The sequence below is a fragment of the Dendropsophus ebraccatus genome, chromosome 9 (genome assembly GCF_027789765.1).
Source record: "Dendropsophus ebraccatus isolate aDenEbr1 chromosome 9, aDenEbr1.pat, whole genome shotgun sequence".
Lineage (NCBI taxonomy): Eukaryota > Metazoa > Chordata > Amphibia > Anura > Hylidae > Dendropsophus > Dendropsophus ebraccatus.
The window spans coordinates 36580206-36595493 of record NC_091462.1 but is presented as its reverse complement, the minus strand read 5'-3'; positions in this window follow the sequence as shown (position 1 = coordinate 36595493).

Below are 15288 nucleotides of genomic sequence, written 5' to 3'. Positions count from 1 at the left end.
TCAAGTGGATAAAGGAGACTGAGGCTTTAGATAAAGTAGCTTATTATACATACTAGATGTAATTTCTTTCTCACATTGGGTAAACATTTGGGGGCTTCAGGGTGATTAACACTTTTCCTTACACTTCTTTACAACACTTGTGATGTCACCTGAACAAATATTGTAAAGTGAGGGTGCTGGAGCCACCCATACAAAATGTGCCATGTTGATAGCCTGGTAATCCAAGGAAAATTATGAAAATATTATTCAGTTTTTAACATATAAAATGAGATCTTTAATTATCCCTCTGCTGCAAGTGTCATTGAAAGAAATACGAAGCGGCCACAGGGTGGAAGAGTAAAATCTGAAACGGTTCCTTGGCCAAGTTAATAAGAGAGTCTGGACCACTAAAACCAAAAAGAGTTAATGGGCTTCCTATACAGAGCTCCAAACGTGCCATAAATTCTATTAACAACAATCCTCCTTAGTGACTTCCAGGATGTTAACCCTTCGGTGACACAGCCTCTTGGTAATGCATTGCTCAGCGATATTAAATAAATAATACAGTGAAATGCGATACAGATTCATTTTTTAAATGTGAAAGTGCTTACACGTGTCTCCTGTATAATGCGCTGCCCTTATCTGCTCCACGCAGGTTACAGTCTCCGTTATTGCCAGCTTCTTTGAGGAAACTGAAAGAATCATTGACTTAAAGTGGAGATTTTATCAGCTTCAGGGATCCACGTTATCGGGGACATTGTCCCCTGACAGTTCTTGAGCGTATAGACCTGCTAATCAAGCTTATTTAACATGCCTTATATTATTCCAAAGACACAGAAGAGGTCAACATTATTTAAAGGTGTAAAGCTGGCATTTATTTGATATATATTCTCTAAAAGCCATAAATACCAGCAACCATCTAATGTCTGTGAGCATTTGCAGACACAATGGACTTTTTTTAGCTGGATCCATTTGGCTCTTTTAAGAACATTCTGGTGGCCAATCACCCCCGAGTGGTCTATTGAAATAAAAAGGCTAAGCAAGGGGAAATGATGGACACTGGAAATAACTACCAAAGTTAATAGTTCTGTGATGTCTTTGGCTAGTTTTAGGAGACTTCATGTATTGTTATGCCCCTTAGCTGAGGGCTTTATAATACTGTTATAGAACACTGGTCCAAATCTATTAAAACTAGGTCTAATTGGCAGCATAAACTTAAAGCCATACGGTATCCACCAAACCACTGATACTGTCCATTTGATGACAGTAAGTCCTTCACGGTCGTGTCTTTTAAAATGCACCCCGTCCCTTGGTTAGGGGAAAAAAATGATCTTGTAATCCTCAGTAATGTGGTGTGGCTGTGTGAGTGTCTGTGCCTAAGGCCTGCGACGCTTCTCCTTTCTTCCTCCCTGCCCTCCTTATTCTTAGGAACGCCCCTGGGCAGGATTTCCCTTATTCATTGCTTGTCTAAACAGTACACATGGGCAGCTTTGGATCAATAAAGCACATGTGCACTGTTTAGAACAGTGATGAATAGGAGAAATCCTGCCAGGGGCGTCCCTAATGATGAGGAGGACGGAGAAGCAGAAAGGAGAGGCGTTGCAAGCCTTAGACACAGACACTCTGGGCCACGCCACATTGCTGCAGATTATAAGATCATTTTTTTTCCCCTAACTAAGGCACTGGGTGCATTTTAAAAGACACGGCCAGGAAGAACTTACTCTCATCAATTGGATGGTACCAGCTGTTAAGGGGGGGGGGGGAATACAGTATTGCTTTAAGGTGGCCATATATTTGCAAACCTTTGTTTTTCCAACTCTCCCGACCTCCCTATAGGCATGAACTCAGTCTAGTGTTGTCTATGGGGAGGCGACAGCTCTGATGTTGGCTTTTTCTTTTTATCCCAGAGCAATATGGTCAACAAGTGCCAAAAGTCCAGCACACTACATCATCTGTTGGAGGAGATTTAAGAAGCTGTCATATGCCTCTGGTGGCTTAACCTGACTTTAGTATAATATGTATGGGCACCATAACACAGACTACAAAAGTGATAGAGTTATTTGTCCCAGGCTCTTTGATAAACCTGTCCTATCACTAGACTGTCCAGCCTATGCTTGGCCATATACATAAAAAGAATATATTGGATAACTGTGCCACTGCGAAACTCACAGTGTTTTTTATGTTTGTTTTTTGTCCAACAGTGATTTACCAGTATATTCTGATACTGTATGTTTTTGGCACAATCGTTCATACAAACAACCTTACGGGACTTTGGTCATGTTATTAGGAAACCTTACATATGAAAGCGCACAGCAAGCAGCGAGTACTGCTAGAGAAGAGTCATGTCTTCTCATTATTCACAGTGATAGGAAGAAATCTTCACTGACAATACAGGCTTCGAAATGAAGTTACATTACAATGTAGATATTGTTATTTTACACTGATCAGCCATAATATTAAACCTTTGACAGGTCAAGTGAATATTTAGCTTGGGACATTATCTTGTATTAGGTGGGATATATTAGGCACCAAGTTGAAGCTGATGTGTTGAAAGCAGAAAAAATGAGCAAGTGTAGTGATCTGACTGGCTGACAAGGACCAAATAGTCATAGCTAGACAACTGGTTCAAAATGGCCGCTCTTGTGGGGTGTTCTTAGCCCACAGTGGTTAGGGCCTACCAAATGTTCTCCATAGAAGCAACCAGGGACAGATCTATGGGCACACAAGGTTCCTCGAAGAGCATGGGGAGTGAAGGCTAGCATGCCTGGTCAAATCCTGTCTGTAGCACAAAGTGATATAAAGGTTTTAACCAGTTATGATAGAAATGTGTAAGAACATACAGTGTAAATGCAATTATTTCTTTTATTATATTCTAGCTGTTAATTCTTTAGGTTTTTAAAACACTCCTGGGAGCAGTCATATTTGAAACATTCTGTTCCCTCCTTTACTGTAGCAGCTGCAATGAATGGGATACAGGAATGTCATGAATTATTACAGTCTCCAGGTTGAAATATAGATCCAGTGAGTGACAGAGGAGATGTACTCAGAGCCTTACCTGCCCATAAAACATTATTGTTGCTGTAATTACTACTATTATATAAACTATGTAAAGTACTGTGGAATCAGTTGGCACTATACAAAAAAAGCATTATTGTGTGGACCTCCAGCAGTACAAAGGAGCAGTATTGGCCACTACCTAGTAATAATGAAAGGACTCTGCTCATTCTGTCCCAATCTATACAGCAAAGTTAAAGCTGGAGATACAGAAAAATGGACACCTAAGGGACCTTTTACATGGTTTGACAGACTCCAGATGACGAGTGACGATCCCTGTGATCGATACTGTTTACAGAACCTTTTCATATCTTGATTAAACACGTTTGACGGGCCATACCAATATTCACTTGATTGTTGATGTGGCTTTTAACCTCATTATTATGACTCTCAGTTCCCCTCGTAACACAAGGCAATGTGTGGCCTATGACAATAATTTTATTGGCTGTAAAAAAGATTCAATCAGCTGACAAATGACCAGCTGATCACCGACCCTTTTACATGGGCCGATTGTCAGCTCACGCGCCTAATAACTATCCTATGTAAATCAGCCCTTAGCCTTTTGTGCCTGCTCTAGTGACTAATGTGCATGCAATATTTCAGATTTTGTGTGGCTATAAAAAAGTACTGATTTTTTTTAATGTTTATAATAAAAACCTGATTTACGTAATATGTCTAGTCACTGGCATTTCACCGTGGTGACGCCTGTCTCTCAAATGTCCAGTTTAACAGTGTACCGTATACCCGTCAATGATAACTTGATATTCTATTAAAGTGTTGTTTCCATTATCTCCTTTATCTCCTATGTATTTCATCCGCACCCAGAAAGAGAATATTCTATTGTATGGACAGCTGAAATGAGAATTGGCTCATAAAGAATATTTGCCTCTTATGAGGAGCCATCATTCTGACATATAAAACTACATTGATGTTTTTAAAGAGATTACAGTTATTGTGACTGTATGATAAAAAATGTAACTATGACAAATGATCTGGACATTGCCCAGTGTGAAACATAATTGAAGGTATAAAACTTTATAGAGCATGTACTTGATATAGTGCCAGTAGCAACATGGTAAAGACGTGTCAGGTACTGCGTCGCACTCATACACATACAGCACCACTGAAGCAGTGAACTGTATTGAAGCACAGTGAATATATATATACAGCTCCTTCACATTGTGGTGATATCTAATGTGCAGATTTATCTCTTCTGTGACATCTCACACCTGTATATGAATTACTGTATCTAGGAATGAGTAATGCCTATACGGCACTAGACCCTAGTATTACAATATCAAAGCCATGCCTTAGTCATTATGATCAGTTTTTCTGCCAATATTATGGACTGTGTATTTATTGATCTTAGATTCTTAGAACTGTGTACAGAGGTGTAACTTAAAGGGCATCTGTCAGGAGCTTTTTGCTGACTATTATACAATAGGGCTTCTTACCCTGAATCAGCAGATATAACTTATTTTAGTCCGTCGCTCCAGCACTGAGATATAAGCCCTAGAAGTTAGGAGGTAAAGTCCATGGGGTAAGTCAAGGGCTGAAAAATATTAGTAACTTTTAGCCCTTTTGCCCTAATGCCCCATGCTCACAAGTAAACACACATTCTGTTATTGGCAGCCTTGGGCTTTATATCCTAATTTGCATAAACCTTCTAAAGGCTATATTCGCACAATGGCAGAGATTTATCAAACATGGTGTAAAGTGAAACTGGCTCAGTTGCCCCTAGCAACCAATCAGATTCCACTTTTTATTCCTCACAGACTCTTTGAAAAATAAAAAGTGGAATCTGATTGGTTGCTAGGGGCAACAGAGCCAGTTTCACTTTACACCATGTTTGATAAATCTCCCCCATCGTATTTATTTTTTTTACAATAACAGCCATTGTTAGCGATTTAAACAACAGGCGCTGTTCCCCTATGGCCGTGGACAAAGAATGTTGTTTACAGTCTGTTCTCACGGCCGTACATTGTATTGAGGCCAATGGTAATTTGGATTGCAGGCACACCTATATGTGCCTGCAATCCAAATTAAAGAAAATTAAGTTCATCTAGCCAATACTGCCATATTGGCCTGGTGAGCATGTAAGACAGCGGCCGTTGTTTGATACGGCCGGGTCAAACAACAGTCGTTGTAAATATATACCGTGAACATAGCCTAAAGCTTATATATCAGCCCTGTAACAACAGATTGAAATGTAAAGCACTTACTGCACCTACATGGCCACTGTGGCCTGTGCTCTATTCATTCTCTATGGGGCTACAGAACATTTTGCTGGTATCCCAGTGTACACCTTAGCCCCAAAGTGTATTGTGAATGGGGCCTTAGAGCTAAAGACAAACAATACTATTGGAACTCAAAGAACACCAGACAACATGAAGGCTAATGGTGCGTTTACACAGACAGATTTATCTGACAGATCTTTGAAGCCAAAGCCAGGAACAGACTATAAACAGAGAGCAGGTCATAAAGGAAAGACTGAGATTTATCCTCTGTTCAAATCCATTCCTGGCTTTGGCTTCAAAATCTGTCAGATAAATATCTCTGTGTAAACACACCAATAGGCCTTTTTTTTGGCGCACATTGAGGCTATGTTCACACTATGTAAGAGACCGGCCGTCACTGTGTGAACTGACAGGTTTTTCTGCGGCCGGAATTCAGTGAATTCCAGCCGCAGAAAACTGACATGTCAGTTATTTGCGGCGGCGTATGGGATCCCGGCCGGAGCGCACATGATGTGTGTACGCTCCGGACGGGATCCCATAAAACAACAGGCATTGTTCCACCGCGGTAAAAGTAAGTCCGTTGTTGCCATCGGCAACAACGGCCATACTTTTACGTAGTGTGAACATAGCCTGAGAATCAAAATAGATCAAAAGATGGAATGGGGCCAATCAGCATCCAAAAAGGTGACAAAATATGACATAAGAAAGTGAAATATATGTCCCTTGAAATCCTGCCATTCCCCTGCAATAAGGAAGAAGATATGCCATGTCAACCTCACCTATGGACTACCTCACATTTGCAGTGCAGATCCCTTTGCAACTACTCACATCTAAGTATTTGCAATATGTCTAGTATAACACATAAAAGTACTTATGTCAATGTGGTTTACATATTCATGTTCTAATAGATTTATGTTTGTAGATTTTAGAAAGCAAAAACTCTATAAATACTAACATAGAATAGAATAGAAGCCGCCAAGTCCTTCCCATGGACATATACTGCCTGTATTGCTGTATATATATAGTGACTACTAGGAGCAATATTTGGCCACTTATTGCCTCTATCTCCTGCCTGGGATTTTTCAACCAGTTTATTGTGTAGTTTTTTGGAGTATTATTCTTTCTTTATTGTTCAGCGCCTGGAGATGCATGGCGCTCTAACAGTGCCAGGAACACTGCATGCACAAATAAATATCAAGGTTGGTCAGCGACTTTTTCCAAATTTGTAAATTTGGCCCACTGTGTATTTGAGTTTGACACCCCTGCTCTACAACAGCCAACAAATAGACATAGATGATTGATTGATTGATGATTGATTGAAGGATTGACAGACAGTAGATATATGATAGATAGATAGATAGAAGATAGATAGAAGATAAATAGATAGATAGATAGATAGATAGATAGATAATAGATAGATATGAATCAGCCAACAAGTAGAGATAGATAATTAATTGATTCATTGATTGATTGATTGACAGGTAGAAGGTAAAAATAGATAGATAAGAGATAGACAGCTAGATAGATAGATAGATAGATAGATAGATAGATAGAGTGAAAAGCCTTACGGTGCGTTTACACCATTATCACTCGCATTTGAGCTATAATCGGCTTGTGTAAACACAGTGAACAATCAAGCGACGAGCAAGAAATAGTTCATTGTGATCTTTCAACATGTTCTCAAATCGTCGTTGGTCGTTCGCTAAAAATTCGCAGATCGCTTCGTGTAAACAGTCTTTCAAAGATTCACCCTATGTGTTAGATCTTAAAAACTATCGCAATAACGATTTTTCTACCGATTTATTCATCTAAATGCTGATCGTTATAAAAACCAAATAATTGCTTCAAAATCGTTAAACGATCAATTGGGCGAATTATCGCTTCGTGTGAACGTAGCATTAGTTACCAGAGACCTTCAATACTGCATGTGAGTTAATGCAACACATACACTGGGACTACTGGGATATCTGAACTATTGGGGGGGGTATTGTATTTTTTATGTTAGGGGTAGCGCACTTCGTGTACTTGGCTGACTCCTCCATTTCCTCGGTCTCCTGGGATGTAAGCAGAGACACACACAGCAATAAAGCCCATCATGGTATCAATTACTGTAACGTGACAACTTCTCACCGTGAATCATTTCTATACATCCGATGACATTTTTTCGTTTTCCGCGTATTCACTGGGAAAGCTAAACATTGGATATACGATCCATAAACGTTTTTCGCTTTATGCCCCATTAATAAAACAAAAGCCATGTTTTACACAACTAGAAGTGACTTTAACATAAGCAACAATTGTTTTTAATAATGCATTTCCAGATCCAGATGTAAGGCTTCTGAGTAGCTGGGGCCTCTCTCTCTCCGGATGGATTTACAAGGGCCGTTCTATAATCCACAATACTTCAGACACTAAATTATCTCCCATTTGCTCTCTCTTCTTGGCTTCAGCAGTAAATTAGAGAGGTGTAAATCAGAAGCCATCACCGTGCAGAGATGCTTTACACATGTGTAGACCTTGTGGTATGTTGGCGGATGGAAGGAAAAATAGGCCTGAAGCTCCCGTCATTTCATGGTATGGAGCTTATTCAGCGTGATAATGGACCAGAGAGATGCAGGAAGGTAGATGTGTACATAGACTAAGCCATAGGCCGCATTAGGGATCGACTGTAAGTGTTATAGTGGAATGTGTAAAGACATAGATTACCTTCCACCTCTAATATTCCCACTTCTAACATTCCTTCAGGAAACCAAAAACCAGGATACCCCTGAGATATAAAGGTCACATAGGCAATAAAACTCACCTCTTATTTTTTGGCTTTAGACATACTGCCGTAATATAATCTCTTACTCGAAATTCATTCATCCCGCTAACCTCAGGGGTTTGGAATCCAAGACCAACCTGGGAAACAAATCCATGAGATCACTGGATATATCTGTATATCTGGTATCATAATCAGATGATACAGACTAAGGATGGGGAACCTTCGGCCCTCCAGCTGTTGCAAAACTACAATTCCCATCAGGCCTGGGCAGCCAAAGCTTTAGCTTTGGCTGCCCAGGCCTGATGGGGATTGTAGTGTTGCAACAGCTGGAGGGCCGAAGGTTTCCCATCTTTGATATGGACAAATATATGAATGGCCAGGGACTAAGAATACAACTGACAATTGCCGCTGAGCCTTCACATCTAGGGGGTCTTCACACCTATATTGATCATAAAAATATCACAGGGAAATCCTTAGATTCTGATGTAGTAAAGATGTTGCTGATATAAACAGTATATACCAGTATAGCTGTTGGGACCTGTATGTCACTATTATTTGGCCTTTTTATAGTGTGTGGTGTAGTTGTCTTTCTTTCCTTAAGCTATATTTGTTAATTGTTGCCCTTATCTCTCTATGTACATAAATACCCCCCAAAAGGGAAGGAGCCCAATACACTATGTTACCCAAGAATCCTTTAATTGAGCCTGATCATTGGATTTCATCTACCAGTGTTCACCATGTCACTATATTTTCACTGTATTTTTATTATTTATATATCATATTATGTTGTGCTGTACAGGAAACACACACCAGGCCTTAAGCCTTGTTCACACCTGCCTTATTTTTCCCATTATTGTATTCCATATTAGGAGCATAATTAAGGAAAAATGGCAGTGTTCCATTACATGGCAGAACAGCACCCATTGGACTCCACTGAATTGAATGGGGTCCATTAGATTTCCATTATGGTGCCTGTCATTTTTGTTTTATATTTTATTGTTGTTGTTTTTTTTTCATAACATATCAGGTAGACATAATTGTGGGTGGGTATTCCCAGTTACAATTTTGAGACAAGTATAACAAGAACATTTAGCAGTAGAATATAACGACTCCAAGTATGCTTGCACATGTACAGTACTGGGAAGGCAGCATATGGGGGGGGGCTGAAGGGGAGGAAGAGGGATAGACGGGAAGGGAGGGAGGTGCCTGTCATTTAACCAGGCAAAAATGCACATTATGTCACATTATATTGTCCGACATATTCATGGAAGCTTCAACAGAGGCTCCCAACAAACCCTACTACAGATGTGAGTGTACAATCAGACCCTTTCATTTCTTCACATTTTGTTATGTTACGGCCTTGTGCTAAAATAAAAATTAATTTCACGTTTTCCTTCTTTAATCTGCACTCAATCTCTTCTAATGAAAATGAGAAGACTTACATTTTCGCAAATTTACTAAAAAAAAGGATAAACTAAAATTTGGCCTGGGCATAAGTAGTATTTGCTATGATACTTATAATTTAGCTCTGGTTCCTCCCATTTCCCTTGATCATCTCTGAGATGTTTCTGCACCTTGATTGGAGTCACCTGTGGTAAATTCAGCTGATTGGACAGGATTTGGATCCAGCGGTAAATTCAGCTGATTGGACAGGAATTGGACCCAGCCCTGTCTATATAAGGTCTCACAGCGGACAACGTGTATCAGACCAAAAACCAAGCCACGAGGAGGAAAGGACTCCCTGTAAAGCTCAGAGTCAGGATTGTGTGGAGGCACAGATCTGGAAACCAGGAAAAAAAACACTGAAAGTTCTCAAGAGCACAGTGGCTTCCATACATATATATATATATATATATTTTTTTTAACAACCAGGACTCTTTCTAGAGCTGGACGCACCACTAAACTAAGTAATCAAGGGAGAAGGACCTTGGTAAGAGAGGAGACCAAGAAGCCAAAAGAGCTTCAAAGATTGGAGTTTGCAAAAGAGCACCTAAAGAGTGTGAGAAACCGAGACTGTACTATGGAGATATTCTGTAATACAGCATCTGATGGAACACGCTGCAATTGTTTTGATGTCACAGTATATGTGATATAATATATAGCTGCACATGGAGAGGGGGGTCCCAGTAGTGCACACGATATCTCGCAGTCCAGAAATCATTTTCCTCGGAGTAAGAAGCCAGTCATATAATTCTGCATTGCTTTTGCTACGTGGTTGTTGCTTTACGACTTTTTTGCTCAGCAGAAGACACATAAAAACATTGCATAAGTGTAATATATGGACCTGGAAACTTAAAACAAAGGGTCTCAGCTGGCATTTAAAAAGCCCGTAAACCCGGGACACAAGGGGATGACAAACACTTTATTGCCTGCCATAAAATGCCATTAAATAATGCATTTTGCCAAAGATCATAAAAACCTGATAAACCTAAATAGGATGTTAATGTTTTCTTAACAACCCTTTAATACTTAGAACACACTAAAACAAGCGCGCGGTTAAAATTGTTGACTGTAAATAAGGGGACGGGATTTCCTATCGGGGTTATGTATAAGCAGCTACTTATACAGTCAAATAGGACATGGCTGTATTATAGCTCCATACAGCCTCCAAGATACTGTAAATGAAGTCCCTGGCATCTATCTATAGGGCACTACTGTACTATACAGCTGCAAACAGCTCTGCATATACATGAGACCTTATGGGGGCTATATAGGAATAGAAAAACATGGCTACTTTTTTTTTTAAGAAACAGCGCCACACTTGCCCACAGGTTGTGTATGGTATTGTAGCTCAACTCTATTGAAATCACACAGTGTTAAGATGAAGCGCGCATGCGCGCGAAATGGCCGCCATGTCTAGTTTGTCCATGTGAAGTGGTCTGGCGTCTGCCGAATAGAGATATGTACTGCTAAAGCCTGTAACTTCATATTGAAATAAAGATATACTGCAACTTCCCGGTGAGCGCCCTCATCTTATACTTCATTCGTTGTCAACTCAATTGAAATGTATTGAAGCGTTTATTTATTTATTTTTTGTAATCCTGTGAAGCCCCTTTAATTTTAGAAATAACCAAAAATACACTAATGGATTAATTTATAATTTAGATTGTTAGCCCTATGGGGACAAGCATCAGTGTGAGTAATGGCAACCTCTGTACAGCACCGCAGAATATGTTGGCGATACATTGTAGCAAATAATATAAAGAAATAAAGAATAATAATGATACTTGGCCTGGTTTACGTATGCAGCACTTTTTGATCTGTAGCAACCACATCTGAGGACAAATATACTCTATCATCCATAGGTCTAGTGTTATGCCCCCATTTTGCAGATGGGGCTTCAGAAATTACAACTAACTTCCTTCTGGGGTAGTTGTGCTGCATAAATTCAGTGCAACTATGCCATAGTTCAACTATGTATTACCAGGGCCGGCCCTGTGTATTACTGCCCAATGGTCCTTTGCTGTACCTTATTTCTGTCTATGGGGCACCAGTCCACACCATGCAATTCTTTATGGTAAACATATACAGTATATAGTGATCTGATCTTGAGTAGCTCAATTGTATACAAGTATATAATGTAATTATTCCGTATACATCATGTTTCTTTTCTCCTTGACATCATCAGCTCATTCTTTGCATTTGCTTTGCGATCCTAAACAAATGGGTACAACGAAAGAGTCTCAGTATGGCAACCTTTGTATCAATTTATTATGCCGGTGATATATTGCAATAAAAAGCACCTGTAATTATTAATAATGACAACGTCTTGTAATGATACAGCCTCAGTGTTCACTGCTGCAGCTGTGATGTCACCAGTCATTGACTCTGAGCAGTGTAACTCCCACATCTGCCAGCAGGGGGAGCCCAGTTTTCAGAAAATTCTCCAGCTCTCTCCCAGTTTTTATCAAGAGGATTAACATGAAGTGAATATGACACCACATTTCCAAAATCTTATTTTAATCAGAAGGGGACCAGCAATAACTAGTTTAAAATGAAACTTGATTTATGACAACTCTTATAATATTTGATGAAAACCTTTAAGATTTATTCTCACAAAAACCTGTAATGGTATACAGAGGAAAGTTTTATCACTAGCCACTTGTGACTGATGTCAGCGCTATTATTTCACTGGGGACGTGATAAACAGGATTTTCATATAGTTTGAAACAAATGACTATTACTTTAATGGTAATTAGTTTATAATGTGACGGGAATCGCAGCTTTAAAGGTACAGAGTGACTTCATTCTCTGTCACAGTTTGGATGCTTTTTGCAAGGGAGGAATACAAGTCTCTGCGGTGGCAACTTTTCCTCGGATTTTTCCTTTGTCTTGAGACCAGGTTCACTTAAAGGCCTAGTGCAGAAGTGATGGCATACCGCCAAAGAGAGTCCTGAATTGTGAGCCACCCCATCAGGCCCTGCAGTAGGCATAATGAAGGGTATATGTTTCTCTTAGAATGATCCTTTAAGACTAGGCCTGACTCTGTAATGTGATGGGGTAAAATTGTTCATGACTTGCTGACTTCTCTGTCCTCTGCCGCTCCACAGGTGGAGAGGGACACCTGCACTGTATGAATAGAGTTCTAAAGGCGGCCATGCATAATATTGCTGCGGAGCCCTATGTGTGGACGAGTCACATTCATACAAAGTGTCACTGTTTTATATAGCAGCCAATCAGGTTTCAGCTTTTATCTTATGAAAGTGAAAGGGGTGGTTTTATTGATGACACACATTTTTATGAGTAGGGTTTAAAGGGGGATTCCCATCTGATAAAGTGACAGCATATTGGTAGGGGGTCTAGCCTCTTAAACCCAAACTGATGGTGAGACTGAAAGGGGGCATAGCATGGAACTTACGCTAAATTCCCTTACTTTTTACCCTTTGGCACTTGAGCTGTGTTCACTTGGTAAGGATGGCTACAGCTACCCACACCATCTCCAATCTTATGATTGGATACCTGGCAGGACTTCTTCTCCGCTCTGTGTTCCTCCCCGGGTCCCACGGCACAGCATCAGCAGCTCCGGAACGGCCCGACTGAGCTGTCAGACCGCTCAGCCAATCACTGGCCACGGCGGTCCTGGCCTGTGATTGGCTGAGCGGTCTGACTGAGCAGTCAGACCGCTCCGGAGCTGCTGATGCTGTGCCGCGGGACCCGGGGAGGAAGACGGAGCAGAGGAGAAGTCCTGAAAATCCAAATAACGGAAATACAGGTGCCGTTACACCATAGTAGCGTAAGGTCCAGTGGTCAAGACAAACTAGAAAAATCACCGGCGTATGGGGACCACTTAGGACTAACTAATACTTAACTTTTAATAATTCATTAAAAATTGTAGCAAAAAGGTCCACACTAACAACAAAAAGACATACACTAATGTGCTCTATATACAGTGAGGTAACCTACAGGGCAAATGTAGACATAGGGGAGATATCCCACGTTCCCAAAGGGATGCTAATACTTAGGGACTAATGGCCCGGTGTCAAAACACCTAGGATACAATTAAAGAGTCAGGGAGAAAAGGAGAGGAGAGTAGTGGTGCGCCCTGCTCTCTGCCCTAATAACCTCTTGCCCTGCCTTTTGGGGAACCCACCTCCTTAACAGGGTGGCCCCAACCACGGTGACAGTCCCTTCCTTATTGCACGTGCCCAGTAGGAAACAAGAAGCACAGAAGACAGAAAAGAGTGAAAAAACGGTGTATACTCAAAACCACCTTAAAAACAACCAGCAAGAAATATCATATTATATACACAGTACCTATTATATATAAGCTGTGCTTGTTCCTACACAGCGCCTATATCAAAAGCTGTGTTCGTTCCGACGCGTTTCAGCCATCCCAATTGTGGATGGATTCATCAGGGAACACATATAGCACTCCAAAAGGATGTGCTTAAACCAATTCCTGCTGTGAGGGATATCCTTTCATCATAACAAATACATGGACCTCTTAGGAATGGTACAACACAATATAGTGGTAAATGATTCGTACTCAATATGGTGACAGCAATTAAGGAGATAACAAAGGAGAACAAAAGAATAACCCCAAATAAATAAACGGATGAATATAGCAAATAGTTGTACTTAGCTATACAGATGGACTGAAGTTGTGCTGCCTGCGAAGGTCCATGTTCACCCCACGATGAGAGGGTGACACTGAATCAGAGGCAGGCCAGGCTTATATACCAGTGATAGTGGTATTACTTCCGGGTAAAGGCTAGTGTGTTGGTGCGGTCATGTGACCTAGATGTGGTCACATGACTAGGTTGATGCGGTCACGTGACCCATATATACCAGTGATAGTGGTATTACTTCCGGGTAAAGGCTAGTGTGTTGGTGCGGTCATGTGACCTAGATGTGGTCACATGACTAGGTTGATGCGGTCACGTGACCCAGATGCGGTCACGTGACTCCGCTACAGTCCTGACTAAATGTTAAATAGCCTCTGCTTGTATAGAGGGCGCACAAGCGCCACTTACCAGCCTACAGAAGCTTCCATAGGACGCCGAAAGTGTCAAAGATGCCACTGATGATGTGTATGAGGATATTTACCAATGCAAATACCTCATAGTATATATAAGGGCAAAGGCAAGTTATGTTAATAGCCCACAACTTACAGAAAAAAAAAAAAAAAAAAAAAAAAAAAAAATTATATATAAAAAGAAAAATATATAGTAACTAAAGTATAACTAGTAATTCATGATGAATGAAATATAAAGAGAAAACAGTCATAGCCCAACATACACCATTCACCCACATATAGAATAATGTGATGGGTAGCGAGAACATATGGTATAAATACAATTATATGGGGTTACATTCCTGGGCTGATAAAGCCACTAAAGATACATAATATGATGTCAATAACCAAAAAACAGTCACCAAGAGCACACAGTAAGGGCATTTTTAACCAATGAATGATGAAAACACAAGTGCTTCATTGAGGCCCCTTGGACTCACAGTCCCAAGTCTGTAAATCCACTGGGCCTCCTTTTGGAGAAGGCGTTTATCCAGATCACCCCCCCTGGGTGAGGGTCGTAGTACCTCAATCACCTGGAACTTGACCGTCCATGGGTCAACTCGGTGGACCAATCGCATGTGTTTAGCAAGAGGTTTATCTCGACTGTGGGAGATGTCTCCCATATGTTCTAGTATACGTCTGCGTAGTTCCCGCTTCGTTTTGCCGACATACTGAAGGGGGCAAGGGCAGCTTGCCAAGTATATGACCCCAGAGGTCTTGCAATTAGCGAACTCTCGATT